At 43.7% G+C, this 20,194-nt stretch overlaps 1 pseudogene; it reads right to left on the minus strand.

The window, feature by feature from the left end:
* Nucleotides 1-989: 989 nt before the first annotated feature.
* Nucleotides 990-16,975, minus strand: LOC133867655 (probable disease resistance protein At4g27220; annotated as a pseudogene).
* Nucleotides 16,976-20,194: the final 3,219 nt, after the last annotated feature.

Raw genomic sequence — 20,194 nt, forward strand, 5'->3', positions numbered from 1 at the left:
CAGGATACTGTTTTGATTTATTATTGTGCATAACCTCTGCTGAGATTATTAGACTAAAGAAACTATACTCGAGCCGACTAAAAAACTCTCTCAAATCTATAGGAGTGTCCGTTTGGTTCTTTGAGGGCTCGGAAGTTTCCTTTCTCCTTTACTTTTTTTTTTCGTTTTTCTTTAATTTTCATATTGGGCCTTGTTTATCCTTAAGCAACACCAAATTCTGCAGGAAAATCTCATAATATGGTTAGAGGTTCAAGTTCTAGCTTAAACATGCTTAGTCCAGCATAGGCTTATATACTTCCCTTTAAATCCTGGATCGAAATGGGTAATGGGACACATTAATAAACTACACCATTGTTCATGAATCATGGCCATGCATTGGTTGAGAAAGAGAATCCAAACACAACGTTAATGGCGGCACTTAATGCCCTGCAAACGGAGTGCCAAAGTAGCAGAATAATTTATCGTGTGGGGAAGAACTTGTCTATCAGTAATTGGCGACTCTTAAAAGGCTCGTTGGGCGTGTGATTTTTTTGTATTGTATTATACTATTCTTTAACATACTCAAAATTGCAAATATCAAGAAAATTTGTTTTTTTTTTTTTTTCAATTATGTCTTGATGGTTTAGAGAAGCTGAGACAAAATTAGAAAAAGTTGATAAAACTTTAATAGAATTTAAATTTAAAAAATCCACCCAAACATGTTTTCCCAAAAGAATATCAAAAAACGTGGGTTGCCCTATTTACGTTTAACAGGATCTAAAATCTGAAAATTTTAAATCAAGAGAGGACAATTTAACATAAAGTTTTTTCAGTTTAGGTTGTCGTGCCTTATATTGATTGTTTTCAATTGAAAGAAGCAAGCAGTACCCGATCAACTGTTTTATTTCAGTTTCAAAATTCAGTATGCATCAAATTTTAAATTTAATTGTTATATTTAAGAATGGTGAACACTCATATTTACCCAAATAAAATATCGGATTTCATACGCAAATTTCAAACTGCATATGTATACTTTTCTTTAAAAAGATAAAATTTGTATTAAAGAAATAAAAAAATGGACTTATTGCCCAAAATGAGCTGGTCTAATTAAAACAAACAACAACTAGCTAGTCAAATGATTCAGAACAAAATTTAGCCTTAAACCTCCAAAAGATAGAAGGAACCTTCATTCATCCAAAAAAAAAAAAGATAGAAGGAACCTTTACTCTCCCTCAAATTTTAACTGTAACAGGTCAAGCTTCAAACCTTCACCTTTAGAGAGACACCAGTATCCTTGAAAAACCCTCTGTATCATCCCTGCAGCCCAACAATACAAAAAAGATTGTCAGCCTACAGACCATGAGAACCCTGACTTGCAAGTAAAAATAGTACACTACTACCATGCTTGCTTTTCTTCAAGTGTAATCTAACAAGAATACCATGAGCTCTCCCTTTTGTGAAGAAAATGAGTGGTGAAATGCAATCTAGCATTGCCTTCCCAATTAGGCTATGTTGGTCTTAGCGTGGTGACCAGGGAACATTGGAAAGTTGCTTGTTGATAGAGGCAGTCTCAAACTCACCTGGAAAGTTTGAAGCCATAGCATTTGAGAGATACGCAATGCTGCTTTGCCACGAATCAACATCAAGTCATTGTTGAATGCAACTTGCATATTCATCAAAAAGCCTGACGATGGGGTGCCTTGTGAATCATTTATCTTCAATGAAGAAGGGTTGCAAAAGATTCTTACAACCAGTCTCATCGCAGTACAACTCATCCCACCACTTTTGGCTTCCCCCAATGCGTTTGAGGGAGAAAGGCAAGTTGGCCATTGAAAACGGCAGCTTCTTTAGCTTCTCACAGTCCCATACATCAAGAGATTCTAATGAATTACAAACTAGTACCCTTTTAGAGATGGTTTTCAATTCAGGTAAAGAAGATAAGTATATGACATGCAGCCTTGGAATCATTATAGGAGGCAATACATTGCTATTTACTCCGCTGGTTTCCTCCCCTTCTATTATATCCTCTACTGAATGACAATTCCACACCTCGACCTCTTCAAGATTTTGGAGGCTCTGTAACAACCCAAATGTGAATATGTACTTGAGTCTATTACAGCTATGAATATGCAGAGTCTTTAACTTTGAGAATACACTATCAACCACAGTTCCATTACAAATTGCCTTTACGTTAAGCAGCTTTCGGAGGATCAATTTCTCCAGGCTAGGAAAATAATTTTCATCTGCCACTATGATGTACTCTAACCCACTACAACTGGAGATGTAACACTGTTTTAGACTATCCAAATTCGATATGCTTGACAGTTTGGATAGAATATCGATGTCATGACAACCCTGTAATGCCAACTCTTGAGTGTTGTCTGGGATCTCGATTGAACTCCCATTTGCAATGATGTTACAGCCTTGAACTGCTACACTATAAGTTCCTTTGGAAATAGGTAAAAGGCCTGACAAAAGTCCTATTCCAATGCGGTAGCTTTTCAGCACCCGCCAATGTCCAGATCTCACATAGTTGTTGAAGCTGTATTGATCCTCAAAGGAAAGACCAAGATCAATTAGTTGTGAGGAGTTAGTGATTTCTGAAAAATCCGCTCCTTCCCCTTTTCCTTGTGTACTCAATGACCATCTCCATTTGCTTTTAAACATCGATAGGTTTTCTAGACGAGACATGTTTGCTATAACCCCTGCAGGAAACATCTTTAATTCTTCCTTATAAGAAAGATCAAGACGCCTGAGATTTACCAAGCCTTCAATACCACATGGCAACCGTTCGATTAGAGTAGACGACAGATCCAACACCCTCAGCTCTTTCAGGGTTGCTAGTGAAGGTAAATTTTCAAGCTCACAAAGACGTAATAGGAGTCCACGGAGATTCCGTAAAGTGGAAAGTGTAACTGGGAGTGACTTAATTTTGGAACCAGATAGATCAAGTACTCTAAGATTTTGCATGTTCAAGAAGAATATATCAGGGATGTACTTCGACAGGGGGTTCTGTTGCAGGTGCAAAGTAGATAAATTCATGCAAGTGGGGTGATCTGGAAGAGCTTCAATGTTATTTTCCATTAGGGAGACCCTCTCTACATCTTCCATCCATGTCGTTGGCAATGTTTTCAATCCAACACCAGCTTTGACCATAAACCGAGGACTTACCCTTGTGATTCTAATTGCTAAATCCCTCACCAAATCATGCATTCTTACATACCCTGTCCCAATACCCTCCAGCAGGCAAGCGTCCTTCAGTTCCGTAAGTAATGCATGGCCTTTGTTGATCTCATGCTCCCTATCCCAGACTTCATCTATCAAACCTTCTAACATCCAGTACTCGATCAGCTCCTCAACATCAATTTTGTATTTCTCAGGATACAACGCACAGTACAAAATGAAAGTTTAAACAGAAACTGGTTTTGGTTAATTAACCAAACCAGGGAGGATATGTTATTTATATTGATCAATGTACATTAGTTTTTGGAAAACTAACACAATACTTTACAACAACTAAATTAAATAAATAGAAACAAAGAGAGAAGAGGATGTCTTGGTCCGTGTAACAAGGCAGGAAACCAGGAGGTGAAGATGCAGCTCAAATCCTGGAAGGAATGCTGCTGCAGGTTGGCTGTGCAGACTAGTCTAGGATGCTGATGATCAATCTTAGGTTCATGTGTATGCTGAGTCCCAAGGATGAATGCTGAGAAATGATGGAAGAGTAGCCAAAGGAGAGCAGGAGCTGAGTAACGGCTACTAGCCGTTACTCGGTAGTGACTAGGTTTTCCTCTGCATTCTGTTTTTCTGTTTCCACTAGGTTTACTTCCTTAACACCCCCCCGCAAACTAATGGGAGGAAGAACCATTAGTTTGTCACGGAGAAAACAAAACCGAGCAGCGGTGTGACCTTTGGTGAAGATGTCAGCCAATTGATCAAGGGTGGAAATATAATGGAGTTGGAGATCCCGATTGGCAACTTTCTCCCGAACAAAATGGATGTCGACTTCGACATGCTTGGTGCGGGCATGATGGATTGGGTTGGAGGCCAGAGCAAGGGCTCCTGAGTTGTCACACCACAGAACCGGAGGAGAAGGAAGTGTAACATGAAGTTCCCGAAGCAGCATACGCAGCCAGTACATGTCTGCAGTAGCCAATGATAAGGCTCTATACTCAGCTTCAGTGCTTGATCTGGAGACAATATGCTGTTTCTTGGCGGACCAGGATATGAGATTAGAGCCAAGGAATACACCAAAGCCGGAGGTAGACCGCCGATCATCCGGATCCCCTGCCCAATCCGAGTCACAATAAGCAGTGAGCTTAATGGGGCCTTTCGTGTAGTGAAGGCCAGAATCAATGGAGCCTTTGAGGTATCGTAAGACAAGTTTGGCGGCTGTGAAATGAGTGGTGGTGGGGGCATGCATATGTTGACATAGTTGATTGACTGAATAGGCTATGTCTGGCCGGGTGAGGGTCACATATTGGAGGGCTCCAACAATGTGGCGATAGAGAGTCGGATTAGGCAGTGGTGCTCCATCAAATTTGGACATTTTGGTGCCGGCAACACATGGAGCCGGGTAAGGCTTGGCATCTGTCATCTGAGTGCGGTCTAGAAGGTCAGTGATATATTTGGACTGTCGAAGGTGGAGGCCAGTTGAGTCTCGGATAGACTGAATCCCAAGGAAGTAGCTGAGTTCACCAAGGTCTTTGAGAGCAAATTCTGATTTAAGCTTGCTGAATATCCAGGAAATAGTGTCTTTGTTGTTGCCAGTGAGTATGATATCGTCTACATAGACCAATAGGTAAATGTGAACAGAGTTGGCATGATAGGTGAAAAGGGAGGGATCCAATTGAGAGCCGGTGAAGCCAATGTCAAGAAGAGCTTGAGATAACCGAGTGAACCAAGCTCTCGGGGCCTGCTTTAAACCATAGATTGACTTATGTAGACGACACACATAGTCCGGGTAGGAAGGATGAACAAAACCTTGGGGTTGTTCCATATAGACCTCTTCATCCAACACCCCATGGAGAAATGCATTAGAGACATCCAGTTGGTGGATTGGCCAATCAAATTGGACTGCTAAGGCTAAGACTAGACGAATGGTTGCTGGTTTAATGACTGGGCTAAAGGTTTCATAATAATCAATCCCACCAAGTTGATCAAACCCCTTAGCTACTAGTCTTGCCTTGTACCTATCCACACTGCCATCTGATTTTTGTTTAACTTTAAAGACCCATTTGTTTCTGATCACATTGTGACTGGAAGGGCGCGGGCAGAGAGACCATGTTTGGTTTGAGAGCAAGGCTTGATATTCAAGGTTCATGGCATGAATCCATTCGGGTTTGGAGGTAGCCTGTTTGAAGGTGGAGGGTTCTGGTGGAAGGTGAATGGTGTGTAGAGCTTGGAGAGGATATTTGATGGAATGGAACATTTTGAAGTCAGGAAAGTGTTTCGGTTTGGAGTGACCAGTTTGAGACCTAGTCACAATCCGGGTAGGTAGGGGTTCAGAAGGTGGGGAGGGAGGGGCTGAGGGAAAATGAGGAAGGGAAGGTTGAGGAAGGTGAAGGTGGGAAGGAGAAGAGTTTGAGGGTGTGTCCAAAGGAGTAGAGGACCCGTCATATGTTGTGGAGGGGGCGGAGTGTTCAGGTGGAGATGCAGGAGGGTCAAGATGAGATGATAGAGGTGAAGTTGTGGAAATGGAAGGGGGCTGTGATGTGTCCACAGGAGTTATCATGTCTTCAAAACGGCTAGAGGGTGCTGCAACAGAAGGGAAGTCAGGGTGCAACTGAGATGGAATGAGAACTAGGGAGTTACCTGGAGAAGCCGTGACCTTGCAGGAACCAAGTGGGGAAGAATGACTCTTGGCAGGAAACTTGGTCTCATCGAAGATAACACTCCTGGATAGGTAGACTTTGTGGGTGAGAGGGTCTAGACATCTATATCCCTTTTGGTTAGAGCCATAGCCAATGAAGATGCAGGGCTTGCTCCTAAAGGACAGTTTGTGAGCGGCATAGGGTCTCAAGAGAGGATAGTAAAGGCACCCAAAGGCTCTAAGGAGAGAGTAGTCCGGAGGGTGATGAAAGAGCTTGGAAAAGGGAGAATCTTGTTGCAGCACAGGGGAGGGTAGGCGATTAATTAGGTAAATGGAGGTGAGGAAGGCATCCACCCAGTACTTAGGTGACAAGCCGGATTGAGCAAGAAGGGTGAGTCCCATTTCCATGACATGTCTATGTTTCCTCTCAGCAATGCCATTTTGCTGAGAGGTGTGTGGGCAAGTGAGACGGTGCACAATGCCATGTTGATTTAAGAATTGTTTGAAGTGAGTAGAGGTGTATTCACCTCCATTATCGGATTGAAATTGTTTGATGGTAGTGGAGAAGAGATTTTCAGCATACAATTTAAACTTTACAAAGCAAGCATAAACATCACTTTTATTTAGGATAGGATATAACCAGGTGAACCGGCTATAATCGTCTATAAACAAAACATAGAACTTACAACCACTTAGGGAAGCAACAGAGGATGTCTAAACATCAGAGTGGATAAGTTCTAAGGGCTTGGTAGAGACCCTGTTTGAATCAAAAAAGGGCAATTGTTTGGACTTGCCTAGCTGACATGAGTCACAAACCCTTGTCCTATCTACTGAACCAGAGAGTGGGAGGTGTTGGTGCTTCAAAAGTTGCTGGAGAACAGCAGGTGAAGGGTGTCCAAGCCGTTGGTGCCACACCATATCCGAGGTTTTAACGCCTAGGTGAGCTGTGAGACCTTTCCAGTGATTGACAAGTTTGGATTTAAGAGAGTACAGAGGAATGGGATATAGGCCATTGTCACTTGGTCCCTGAAGTATCACAGTTCCCGTCAGGTTGTCCTGCACAGAATAGCTTGAACCAGTAAGAGCAAAACAACAGTTGTTATCTAAGCAAAACTTGTTAATGGAAAGGAGGTTGGCCGAGGCATTCGGACAGTGAAGGATGTTTGTGAGAAGAAAGGGAGATAGGGAGGAGGATTTGCCATGCATCAAGGATGAACCAAAATTTTTGATACTCAAACCTGCCCCATTGCCTACACCGACGGTGTCTCCTCCATCAAAAGGCTGAGGATTGGCAATGTTTGAAGGATCGGCTGTGACATGAGTGTTAGCACCAGAATCAGCAAGCCAGTCCTGAGTCTCAAAGCCATCATTGAGTTGAGCCACCATAGCTGCTAGTTGAGGAGGAGGGTGTCGGCCCTGATAGGAGAAATCCATGCGATGGAAGCAATCCAACGCATTGTGGCTGCTTTTGCCACAGATTTGGCAGGGTGGACGAGCTGTAGTGGTAGGGACAGTGCGCATTGGAGCAGTTCCCTGCGGATTGAGAAAGCTAGGCCTGAGGTTGGAAGGCCTCAAGCGTTGGTTGGGTGCAGGGAAAGGTTGATTGGGAGCATGATGACCACTACTCCCTCTGAATGGGCTTCTTGGTGCAAATGACTGAGGACGAAAGTTGGGTCTAGGTGGAAATCTGGATCTCTTAAACTGAGTGGGGTCAGTTGTGTTGGGATTGGAGAGACTGACTTGCTTGTTAGTGTACAAAGCAAAGGGGCCAGTTTCTGGTGTGATGGTGGGACGTTGTTGGTTTTCCAGCAAGGTTTCATGGTTAAGAAGTTTAGTTTGAAAATCAGCAAATGTCATGTCATGGTCACGGGTTGCATAGGAATGAATGGTGACAAAGGTATGAAAGATGGGGTTTAAACCACTTACAACAAATGAGATGAGGTCATCATCATCAATAGGTTTTCCCGCAGCTGCAAGTTGATCAGCCCACTGTTTGGCCAAATTCAAGTACTCAGTGCATGATTTATTTCCCTGTTGCAAGCCTTGTAACTGCCGCTTGAGGTGGGAAATTCGGGACTTGGACTGAGAGGCATATCTAGTTGCCAAGGTTGTCCAGGCTTCAGATGATGTTTTCAGGCCATACATTGTAGATACAATGGAAGGCGAAAGTGAGCAAATGATCCAGCTTAGGAGAAGCTGATCTTTCTTCTGCCATGCAACATAGGCAGGATTCAGAACTTGAATGTTGTCAGTATTGGTGAGGAATTGGGTGGGACAAAGATCAGTGCCATCCACAAGTCCTTGGAGGTCATTGCCTCGGAGGATGGATTAAAATTGTGCAACCCAGGCCAGGTAGTTGGGCCCTTCAAGTTTGAAAAGTTGAGAGAAGGAGGGAACGTTGGATAGTGGTGATGTGAAATCAATTGATGGGTTGGAAGAGGCAGTGGAGTTGTTGAGGTTGGTTATTGGATGGTTGGTAGCTGGTGGAGCATTGTGTTGAGAGGAGGAGTCTGAATTGGTAGGAGAGTTAGGAGTGGCCATGGATGAGCGTTGGCTTTGGGTTGGCTCTGATACCATGAAAGTTTAAACAGAAACTGGTTTTGGTTAATTAACCAAACCAGGGAGGATATGTTATTTATATTGATCAATGTACATTAGTTTTTGGAAAACTAACACAATACTTTACAACAACTAAATTAAATAAATAGAAACAAAGAGAGAAGAGGATGTCTTGGCCCGTGTAACAAGGCAGGAAACCAGGAGGTGAAGATGCAGCTCAAATCCTGGAAGGAATGCTGCTGCAGGTTGGCTGTGCAGACTAGTCTAGGATGCTGATGATCAATCTTAGGTTCATGTGTATGCTGAGTCCCAAGGATGAATGCTGAGAAATGATGGAAGAGTAGCCAAAGGAGAGCAGGAGCTGAGTAACGGCTACTAGCCGTTACTCGGTAGTGACTAGGTTTTCCTCTGCATTCTGTTTTTCTGTTTCCACTAGGTTTACTTCCTTAACACAAAAAGCAAGCCCGAACCTTGTCATTTTTTTAAGTGGTTATAGCTAAATTTCAGACGTGCAAAAACATCTTCCATGCCTTCAATTTCTGCTCTTGTGCTTTTCAATTCTTCCAATGCATTCTTCCAAACTCTCACATCATTGATTTTCCTCATGGCTCGTCCCACAGTGATGATTGCAAGTGGCAAGTGACCACATTCTTCAATAATCAGCTTTGCTGTGGATTCTATTGCAGGAGAAAGAAATCCATCCATACATGCTTTATCAATGAACAAATTCCAGGCTTCCTGCTCAGAAAATACATCCACTTTGATTTCTCTATGTGTCTCCATGCCCCGACAGACTTCCATGAGTCGAGTAATGAATACTAACTTACAACCATTATCTTTATTTGGTTGTGGAATCCCCACCTCTTCTAAGATAAACTTACTCCATAAATCATCTATGATTAGTGTAAATTTTTTCATTCTCTGCAAATGTTCAAATAATAGGGTTGATCTCCTCATCACATTTTGTTCGTAAGAGAGATCCAAGTGGACTGCGTTTGCTATGTCAATTTGTAATTTTTCCAAGTCAAAGACTTTTGATGAAGTCACCCAAATAACAATATCAAATATCTGGGATTCATTGAGTAGATTATTGATATGCATCATGATAGTTGTCTTTCCAACACCACCCATTCCATAAACACCTATCTTATTGATATTGTCATCAATCAGACATTCCCAAATCTCATGCAAAACCTTACTCGGTATTGTTTCACGTATTATTCCTGTAGTTGGCATAAAATTTCCTCCATTTGGCAATAAATCAACGAATAAGCCATTTGGAAATATTCATGTTCCTTGAAGCTCAGCCACGTCCTTAATCTTTTGTACAAGACGCTTTCCTAACTTATAACGTAAACAACAATTAGGAAAACAACCGTTCATGCATCTTCCTTTAATGCTGATTTCATTTTCTAAGCTACTCACTTCATTATTTACTTTTTCCACATGTTTGAGCCACAATTGTGCCTCACTTTTTGGCTTCTTATTCAAGTATTCTATTCCCGTATCCATCTCCATTTTCATGTCATTTGCTCGACCATTTAGTTCTTGCATATTGACATGAAGTGCCTCTAGGCGTTTCTGAACATTTTTGAAATAAGAGAACTGTTTGGCAACTGGCTCCCATGATAAATTAAGTAGCGAAATGATAATCCCACCAATATCCATGGTCACTGCTTGAAGTAAAATGGGAAAAATAGTGAGTGACAAGGAGGACGGAACAAGAAAGAATCAATGTCACAAACTTGCGATCAAGTAGAAAACAAAAACAGAAGAAAATAGCTGTGTATGAGAGTAACATATCTCACAAATTTTAATGCTTATGATGTATACAATGTAATCATATTCCAAAAAATATGCTTGTTAACTTCTATAATTCCAAGTAGTTTGTGTGGAAAGTTTCAAGGAAATGCTACTCTAGGTAAAGAGGTAGTGCAGAAGTTCCCTAATGGATCACCCCTTACACTTTATGGTACTCAAGTCTCAAGAGTGGAGTTCCTCAAACTTGAAGGCCCCACTATAGAGAGGGATGAGCTTTCCATCCTTTAGCAGATAACGTAAAAGTTTGCGTTCAATTCGTATGCCTAAAAATAAGGTTTAAGGTCTAGTTTCTGTTAGTAGTCGCAGGACAAGGAGACCCAATCCTAAATACCAGCACTGATGGGAGAATCACAAGATAAGATTTGCTTATCTTAATCCTTAGTTGTTGTCTTTGGGTTGTTTTTGTTACCAGTTATTGTTTAAATTCAAATAAGCTAGCATCATTAGCATCATTATTATCCTTTAGTTTTCAAAGAGGCAGTAGAATAATGTAACGGGTATCTTACGTTTTGTAGGAATTAAGTAGGTGGAAATGGAAGTTTGGAAGAAAGAGTGGATTGAATTAGGGAAATGTCACTGAAATTAAGATATGGCAACTTCAAGGGTGCCTGTCCTCCAAGAGCATTCGAGGTGCTCAGCCTCCAATTACAATTACCAGATCTTCGATAGTCTACTATTAACCTAATATGGCCATATATATTGGCCTTACAAGGGAGAGACCCCCAAAATGACACTTACTAATAACCCACGCATCCTGTAGCTTATTGGACCAAAACGACACGCAGCAGACTACTCGAAACGCGCAGCTCCAGCAAGTCCTCTACGCACCGTTTTGCTACTGCCTCTATTCCACCAGCTGCCTGCTGCCACGCGCCCCTTTCTTAGCCGCTCCTCTGCTGGTCAGTTTTAGAACTCTAGAACTCTTTAGTTCACTTTACGCCGTCTCCTTCATCTCTCATCACTTCAAGCTCCAGCCTTTAGCTCCCCTTGCCACGGTCATGGCCAGAGAAATGGCCGTGACAATACCCTCCCCTTTTAAAACACCTTGCCCACAAGGTGTGGGTAGGCGTCCTTTAGCGCATGGAACTCCTCCCATGTGGCATCATCCGCCGATTGCCCCTCCCATCGGACCAAAATTTCGGTGAGGGCCCGATTGTTCTTTGGTCGTGATCTGCGGTCCAGGATCTGTGCTGGTTCGGGTCGAATCGCCCCCTGATTGTCGATTGGTGGAAGTTGGGGCAACGCCGTGCAAGCCGAACCCAGTTTAGGTTTAAGCTGGGAAACATGGAAGACGGGGTGGATGCGGGCCTCCCGCGGCAGATCCAGTTCATAGGCCACCTCTCCAACCCGGCGGAGGACGGTGAAGGGCCCATAGAAACGGGGGGAGAGCTTGAGGGACCGGCGGTAGGCTGCCGACACCTGCTGATATGGTTGCAACCGGAGGTAAACTTTCTGGCCCACCTGAAAAGTTCTTTCAGTTCTATTCAGATCCGCATATCTTTTCATTCGTTGTTGAGCTTGTTGCATGTTAAGTTGGAGGAGGCCGAGGATCTGCTCGCGGTTGCGCAGCACCTCATCCACGGCCTCAACCCTAGTGGTTCCCGGAATATAGGATAGCAACCAGGGTGGGGGTTGTCCATAGACGGCCTCAAAGGGGGTCATTTTGATCGCGGAGTGCCATGTGGTGTTGTACCAGTACTCCGCCCATGGCAACCAGTTAGTCCAGTGCTTGGGGCTATCCTGAGCGAAGCATCTCAGGTAGTTCTCAAGGCACTTGTTGACGATCTCCGTTTGACCGTCGGTCTGCGGGTGGTAACTAGTGCTTAGCGTGAGAGTAGAACCCTGCAACCTGAACAGCTCGCTCCAGAACAAGCTAGTGAAAATAGGGTCTCGGTCCGAGACAATGGTTTGGGGCATCCCATGGAGCTTAAACACGGTAGAAATGAAGAGCTGGGCCACCATAGCCGCCGTATAGGGGTGGGATAGGGACACAAAGTGGCTGTGTTTAGACAGCCTATCGACAACCACCATGATCACTGAATGCCCCCGGGACAGGGGCAACCCTTCCACGAAATCCATGGAGATATCTGTCCAGACCCGGGTAGGAATAGGAAGAGGCTGCAGCAGCCCAGCAGGGGAGGTGTTTTCAGACTTGTTCCTCTGACAAACCTCTCACTCCCTGATAAATCGCTTAATATCCCCTCTCATCCCCTTCCAGTAGAAGTCCCTCTTAGCTCGGTGTAGGGTTTTCTCGTAGCCTGAGTGCCCGGCCGAAGGATCACTTTGGAGGAAAGTCAACACCTGATCCTTGAGCTGTGGTAAATGTCCCAATAAGATTCTGTGCTTGTATAGCAGTAGCCCATCCCTGAGGGAGTACCGCTGGGAGTCCAACTCTTGGTTGTGCCACCGAGACAGTAACTGTTTGAGGTCCTCGTCCTCCTCATACTGCTGTTTCAAACCTGCTGTCCAACTAGGGGTCAGAATGGAAAGCAGGGACAGGGTTATCTCCTCATCCCAACCCTCCCTCCTAGAGAGAGCATCGGCGACCCGATTATCCGCCCATTTTTTATATTCTACTGTAAAGTCGTAGCCCAGTAGTTTAGTCACCCACTTTTGCTGGAAGGGTGTTCCTACCTTCTGCTCAAGCAGGAACTTGAGGCTTTGATGATCGGTCCTCACAACAAATGGTTGCCCTAGGAGATAAGGTCTCCACTTCTGGACGGCTGTCACTAGGGCAAACAACTCCTTCTCGTAGGTAGACATGTGAAGGGCCTTTCCCTTGAGGGCCTTACTGAGGAAAGCTATAGGACGTTTGTTCTGCATCAGCACTGCCCCGATGCCCCCCCCACTGGAGTCACATTCGATGACAAATGGCTGGGAAAAGTTAGGTAAGGCCAATACTGGGGCTCGGGTGACAGCCTCCTTCAAGGCATGAAAGGCCTCATGTGCGGCAGTGGTCCAGCCGAAGGAGTTCTTCTTAAGCATTGCGGTCAGTGGGCTAGCTATGGAGCCATAACCCTTGATGAACTTCCTATAATAGCCCGTGAGCCCGAGGAATCCCCTTAGGGCCTTGATATTCTTAGGAAGAGGCCAGTCCACCATGGCTGCAATCTTCCCTGGGTCGGCACTTACTCCTTCTGCCGTGACAATGTGCCCTAAGTATTCCACCTCCTTACAACCAAATTTGCACTTAGAAGACTTGGCAAATAGTTGGTTCCGCCGCAAGAGCTCTAGAGCCGTCCTTAGGTGAGTGGCGTGTGCCTCCATATCGCCACTGTACACTAAGATGTCGTCAAAAAAGACGAGTATAAACCTCCTCAAGTAGGGTTTAAAAATCTGGTTCATGAGTCCTTGGAACGTGGAGTGGGCGTTAGTTAGCCCAAAGGGCATAACTAAGAACTCGTAGTGGCCTTCGTGCGTGCGGAAGGCTGTCTTTGGGATATCCTCGTCGACCACCCGAATTTGGTGATATCCGGACCGTAGGTCCAGCTTTGAAAAGACCTTTGCCCCCCATAGCTCGTCTAGGAGCTCATCTACCACAGGGATAGGAAATTTATCCTTCACGGTCACCTGGTTTAGGGCTCTGTAGTCCATGCACATTCGCCATGAACCATCCGCCTTTCTAACCAATAGCACCGGGGATGAGAAGGGGCTGTGACTATGCCTTATCACCCCGGACTCCAAGAGCTCCTTCACAATCTTCTCTATCTCCTCCTTCTGGTAGTAGGGGTATCTATAGGGCTGGACCGAGACTGGTTGCGCTCCGGGATGGAGGGTGATGGAATGGTCATGAGTCCGAGCGGGTGGAAGACCCTTGGGTTCCCGGAAGACGTCTTCATATTCCTGCAGAATGGAGGAAAGTGGACCAAGGTGGCCTGTGCGGGGGGTGGAGGCAACCCCTGGACCTTGCAAGGCCCAATAGTGAGGAGATTGAGGGATCACTTGCAGTAACACCCCCTTCTGTTCCTTCTTAGGCAATCTGAACGAGTCCCCTGCTTCGAAACTCACACTCGGGCCCCTCTTCAATCCCAGGAGGACACACTCCTTGCCCTCATGCTGAAACACCATCTGAAGCTTCCTGAAGTCCCACATAATAGGGCCTAACGTTCGAAGCCACTGGATTCCCAGGACAACGTCACATCCGGCCAGAGGCAAAATGAAGAGGCTGGAGCGAAACACACTCCCCTGCATCTTGATCTCGACCTCTCTACTTCTGCCAGGGCTCACCACTTCCTGTCCATTGGCTACCTGTACCTGAATTCCGCCCTGGGGTTGCGGCTGAAGTCCCAACGCAGCAGCTAATTTCGCATCCACAAAATTGTGGGTGCTGCCTGAGTCGATCAGGACGACCACTCGGTGGAGTCTTAGGAACCCAACTAATCTCATCGTTTTCGGGCTCGGGGTGCCAGTGATAGCGTTTAGGGAAATTTCGGGGAACTCCTCGAGGAAGAACTCTCCCGGATCCTCTTCACCCGCCGTTTCCAGCTGTCCCTCCTTCTCATCCCCCTCATCAAGAGCTTCAAGTAGGAATAGCTTTGGCGCAGTACACACGTGGCCTCGGGTCCACTTGGAATCGCATGTGTAACAGAGGCCCTTCGCCGCCTCTCGTCCATCTGGGCTGGTGTAATTTTTTGCACCGGTACGAGCGCTTTATTCGGGTGGGCATCCCCTCTACCTGGGGGCCCTATCCCCGACTGGGGCACCCCACCTTGCCAGCCCTGGCCAGGTACGTTGTGCTGGGCAGCAGTAGGGTTTCGGTTACTCTTGACAAATCCCACCGGAAGCTTAGTGCTCCAACCTTGGCCGGAGTGGTGCACCTGGGTCGAATTCCAACTAAAACGGGCATTTCTTCGACCAGTCACCAGACATTCATCCTGCATCCTTGCCAGCGAATAGGTATCAATCAAACTTTTCGGATGAAACATCCGTACCCTAACGCGGATGTCATCTCGGAGTCCCCCCAAAAAACAGCTGAGCTTATGGCTGTCAGGTAACCCGTGAACCTTGAGGGCCAGCGTGTCGAACTGGTCCTTGTAGTCCTCCAGCGTGCCTTCTTGCTTCAATTTCGACAGGGTTTCCATCGGATCGTCATAGGAACTTTGTCCGAAACGGATTTGCATAGAACGAACAAACTCGTCCCATGTTGTCACTGAGTTGCTAGCTCGTAACTCTCTGTACCACACCAGAGCTTTCCCGTCCATGTGGAAGGAGGAAAGGGCAATTCGGTGCTCCGCAGGCGTGTTGTAGAAGTCAAAGAACTACTCAGCTCGGCAGCTCCAGGACTCAGGATCTTCTCCATCAAATCTGGGAAAATCCAATCGGACTGTCTTGGCCTTTATGATTGCGTCCTCGGAGGCAGATCCCTCCTGAAACGAAGTCTCCCCAGCGAATCGAATTGTCTTGGCCTTGACAATTGCGTCCCCCGAGGTAGATCCTTCATAAAACGACGTCTCCCCGGCAGCTCCAGATCCCATTCCTATTCCACCTCTATTAGCCAACAGCTCTTGAATCTGCGCCATCATTCGGTGCTCCTGGCGCTGCATCTGCTCTTCCAGTCGGGTAGCCCGAGCCTCCTGCCTGGCCTCTTGAGAAACCGCTTGGGCCTTTAAGGACTGCATAGCCGCCTGTAAATCCTCTGATGATACCATAACCTGCTCCATCCGTGTTACCCGTTCCTGTAAGTCTCTCGCATTCTGCGCTTCTTCGGCCATGGTTTGGGACCTAGTTTTCATGAGCTTCGGATCTAAGCTCTGATACCAATTGTAACGGGTATCTTAGGTTTTGTAGGAATTAAGTAAGTGGAAATGGAAGTTTGGAAGAAAGAGTGGATTGAATTAGGGAAATGTCACTGAAATTAAGATATGGCAACTTCAAGGGTGCCTGTCCTCCAAGAGCATTCGAGGTGCTCAGCCTCCAATTACAATTACCAGATCTTCGATAGTCTACTATTAACCTAATATGGCCTTATATATTGGCCTTACAAGGGAGAGACCCCCAAAATGACACTTACTAATAACCCACGCATCCTGTAGCTTATTGGACCAAAACGACACGCAGCAGACTACTCGAAACGCGCAGCTCCAGCAAGTCCTCTACGCACCGTTTTGCTACTACCTCTATTCCACCAGCTGCCTGCTGCCACGTGCCCCTTTCTTAGCCGCTCCTCTGCTGGTCAGTTTTAGAACTCTAGAACTCTTTAGTTCACTTTACGCCGTCTCCTTCATCTCTCATCACTTCAAGCTCCAGCCTTTAGCTCCCCTTGCCACGGTCATGGCCAGAGAAATGGCCGTGACAAATAATGGATCATGTGATCCTTGTAATAAAGGAGGTCAATTAAGTCCAGGAGAGGTCATTGAGGAATTTTATTGAACAGATTGTATGCGGTGAACTCCTACCCCGAGTGGAAAACCATTTTCAATTCAATCATTTCCCTTTTCGCAACCACAACCAATCTCAATCAAACTAACATCAACTAGAACCTATCAGCTTCTAACCTAGAGATATTCATTCATCCCAAAAAGGAAGGCTCTGAAACTATCAAAGGGAACTTGATTAGCCATGATATTGCACAGATATCAATAACAAAGAAGGCATAGATGCATGGCAAAAGGACAAAGGGTTCTTACCAAAGATCTTGCAAGTTGGAATGAAATGCCGACCTACTCCAGCAGCAGTTGACTTTTCTTAGAGCATATCGGTATCAAAGTCGCTATTTTAAACCTTTCACAAAATAATACAGAAATATATCTCAAAATCTCTCCTCCATAATTTCACCAAAACAGCTCCTGTCATAAAGTCTCTCTAAATTTAACACCATTCATTTGATATATATTTGTCTTGTCTTATTTATTATCAATAAATTCTTTTTTGATCTTTGTTGGCTCTTCAGGTTGTTGAAGAATTTAAACTTATTGGTCGATGGTTTAATTAAAGTGGCATGGTTCAATTTAAACATTAATGTCGAGTGGCCGAAAAAAAAAAAAAATGTTGGACGTTGGATGAATGGAGTGGGTTGGTAGTTGGTTTCAATTTAAACATTAATGTTGAGCGGCAAAAAAAAAAAAAAAATGTTGGACGTTGGATGAATGGAGTGGGCTGGTTCTGGTGCAATTTTGACGTTCATGAAAATATTTAGTTAAAGTAGTTATTTTCAAAATCAATAAAAAAATAATACATAGTTAATGGAAAACTTCAATTTACTCTCACGAAGTTGTCACTGATTTGCAATTTAATTACTAATTTTTTAATTTTGTTAATTGCACCCCATTAAGTTTTAGAAATTTTCAATCCACCCCCTTCTGTCCAATTGAGCCGTCAGAAGAAACATAAATCAAACAAAAAGACTAAAATGCCCTCATCAAAACGCAGCGTTTTGATGAGGGCTTTTTTTTTTCTCAGCAAAACACTGTGTTTTGCCAACCCACGTCTCCTTCGAGCAACAATTTGCAAATCACTTCATCACCGGTGGGGAAGAGGTGTTGGTCTCCATTTGGGGGGGAAGAATCAAAACGCTGCATTTTGATGAGGGCATTTCCATCTTTTTGTTTGATTTTTGTTTCTTCTGACAGCTCAATTGAACGAAAGGAGGTGAATTGAAAATTTTTGAAACTTAGTGGGATGCAATTAACAAAATTGAAATATTGGTGGTCAAATTGCAAATCGATGACAACTTCATGGAGGTAAATTGAAGTTTTTCCTATAATTAAAATAGAGAAATATTTAGAAAGTTTGATGTAGGAGTTACTTTAAAAGTGATAGATAAAATAAAATAAATAAATTATTTGGCTTCAATTTAGAGAAAATTTTAAAGAGCTTGATAATGTTAAGAGGCCAAGCAGGTGGAGAGAACCGAGAAGTCATCAATACTAGTAGGCCCTTTTTCTTCTTCTTCTTCTTTTCTTTTCCTTTTTTTTTTTTTTTTTTTCAGCCTTAACTATTCACATTTCGGTTTGGGGTTTATGCGAATAAACATATGAGTTTTGGGCTGAATTCATAAACATCTTGGCCCAAATTTTTTATGAATAAAAGCCCGAAAAATGTACATTATCTAGGGGTGTAATTTCGGACCGGTTATAACCGACTCTGAATAACTGGAAAACGGGTTTGGTACCCAGAGCTAAAGCCGGTTATTAATTTCTTAGACACCTGGCTATAACCGAGTATATATATATATATATATATATATTGTACATGGGCTCCTTCTTTGGGCTAGGCAAAGGACCGGTCCAATATTGCTCAGAAACCTATAGGTCCAATATCTGGAAAGTCTTTTGGTCTCTTGTGAAGAACGTTCTAGAGAGAGAACGCTAACAATATTACGTCCCCTTTAAACCCAAGCCCTGTATTGCTCTCTTCGAAACGCAGTTCTTTGCAAAGAAAACGCAGCTCCTTGCTTTGGTGCTCGGCCTTGTCTTTCTTTGAGAAACACCACACGAATCTACCCAAATCGAACGCCGTGGTGGAGCTCCCCCTCGTGCTCTTCCCCGGCCCAATCCTCCCGCTCCAGATCTTCAAGCTCCAATAACGGATGTAGCACACGCTCCTCCATTCCAATCACCATTTCCGATTCGACGTTATCTACTCTAATGCTGTTTCGGGCACCAAGGAGGTCGCTATGGTGGTTCTCATGATCTATACCATTTCACTAGTGCTTTCGTCCACGAGCACCAAAAATAGTGGATTTGGCTATCGCTCAGAGGTTCGTCTGGGCTGAGGTCTTATAGCGTTTTGGATTTGGTTGTGAATCTTTGTTTTTTGCTGTTTGGTTGCTGAGAAAATGTAGGAAATGAACGGAATTGCAATTTTGGATGCCAGAGTTCGTAGAGAAATGAATCATTGTCTAGCTTGATGGCTTTGTTAGCTTGAGGTTGGTTTTTCATCGTGGTTGTTGTTATTGCTTCTTCTTTTTTTTTCTTTTTTTTATAACTACCCGGTCCGGATAACTGTTTCACCCAAGGTCACTGGGTCCCCAGTTCCGGAGATGATTATTAAATTTTAATCAGTTATTAGACAATAAACGAAAACCAGTTTCGGACTTACACCCCTAACATAATTAGTTGGATATGTAAATTGATGTGAATTTGAGGATACGTTATTGCAAAGAGAAATGATATACATCTCATATATATTTTATTTTCAATTCTATCGTTAAATTTGTCGGATCTAATATTTAGGCCTTACAAATTAAACCATAAATTTTAAATTTAGTTGTATAAAAAAAATATAAAAGAATAAAATGTATACTCTTCTCCATTGCAAAAGAGCCGAGACTAGTGGGTGGACGATTTGACGAGAGAAAGTGCGAAGAAGCAACATAAAAAAGGTTGTCAGCCGTACACCCGCCATAATATTGGACCAAAAGCTTGAAATAGTGTCAAGAAAAAGGGTGGGGGAAAAAAGATAGCTTATCCGATCAACTCTTGTCCACAAACCACATCATTAAGCGTTTACCGTTGAGATTAAGAGCTCAAATTAAGCATTTTAAACGTTTATTAATTTCTTCAATTGATAATGACACTCTAGGCACTTCATGCTTCATATTAATTCCAACCCTAAAATATATTTCTACCGTAAGAAATTTGTAAGAAATTTCATATATATTTCTAATGGTACATCAGTAAATATAACTTATTTCAACTGTATTTGATTATCGGAGATTATGAGAATTCATTTCTTGATGGTATTTTTTTTGTTTTTTAAAAGTTACATTGTGTCATTTTCACAATTAATTTGTCCTATCCAAGTCGCTGCCCACAGTTAATTTCCAGGAAGTTTTTGGGGATTTTCAAAAAACCGATTTCTATACATTTTAGGGCATAAAAAAATATGGGGTAATTACCTTTTCCCCCATGAACTACCAAAAAATGCGCGATGTCTCCATGAATTACCAACTCGACCAAAATAGAGCATTCAACTACCAAAGATAACAATTTTCTCCCCTTCCGTCAGTCACACGCCGTTTTACCCTCATTTTCTTCATCTTTTCCCCCTATGAACTACCACCATCTTCCTCTTTTCCCCCTA

This window comes from Alnus glutinosa, chromosome 5, assembly GCF_958979055.1.
Source record: "Alnus glutinosa chromosome 5, dhAlnGlut1.1, whole genome shotgun sequence".
Taxonomy (NCBI): Eukaryota; Viridiplantae; Streptophyta; class Magnoliopsida; order Fagales; family Betulaceae; genus Alnus; species Alnus glutinosa.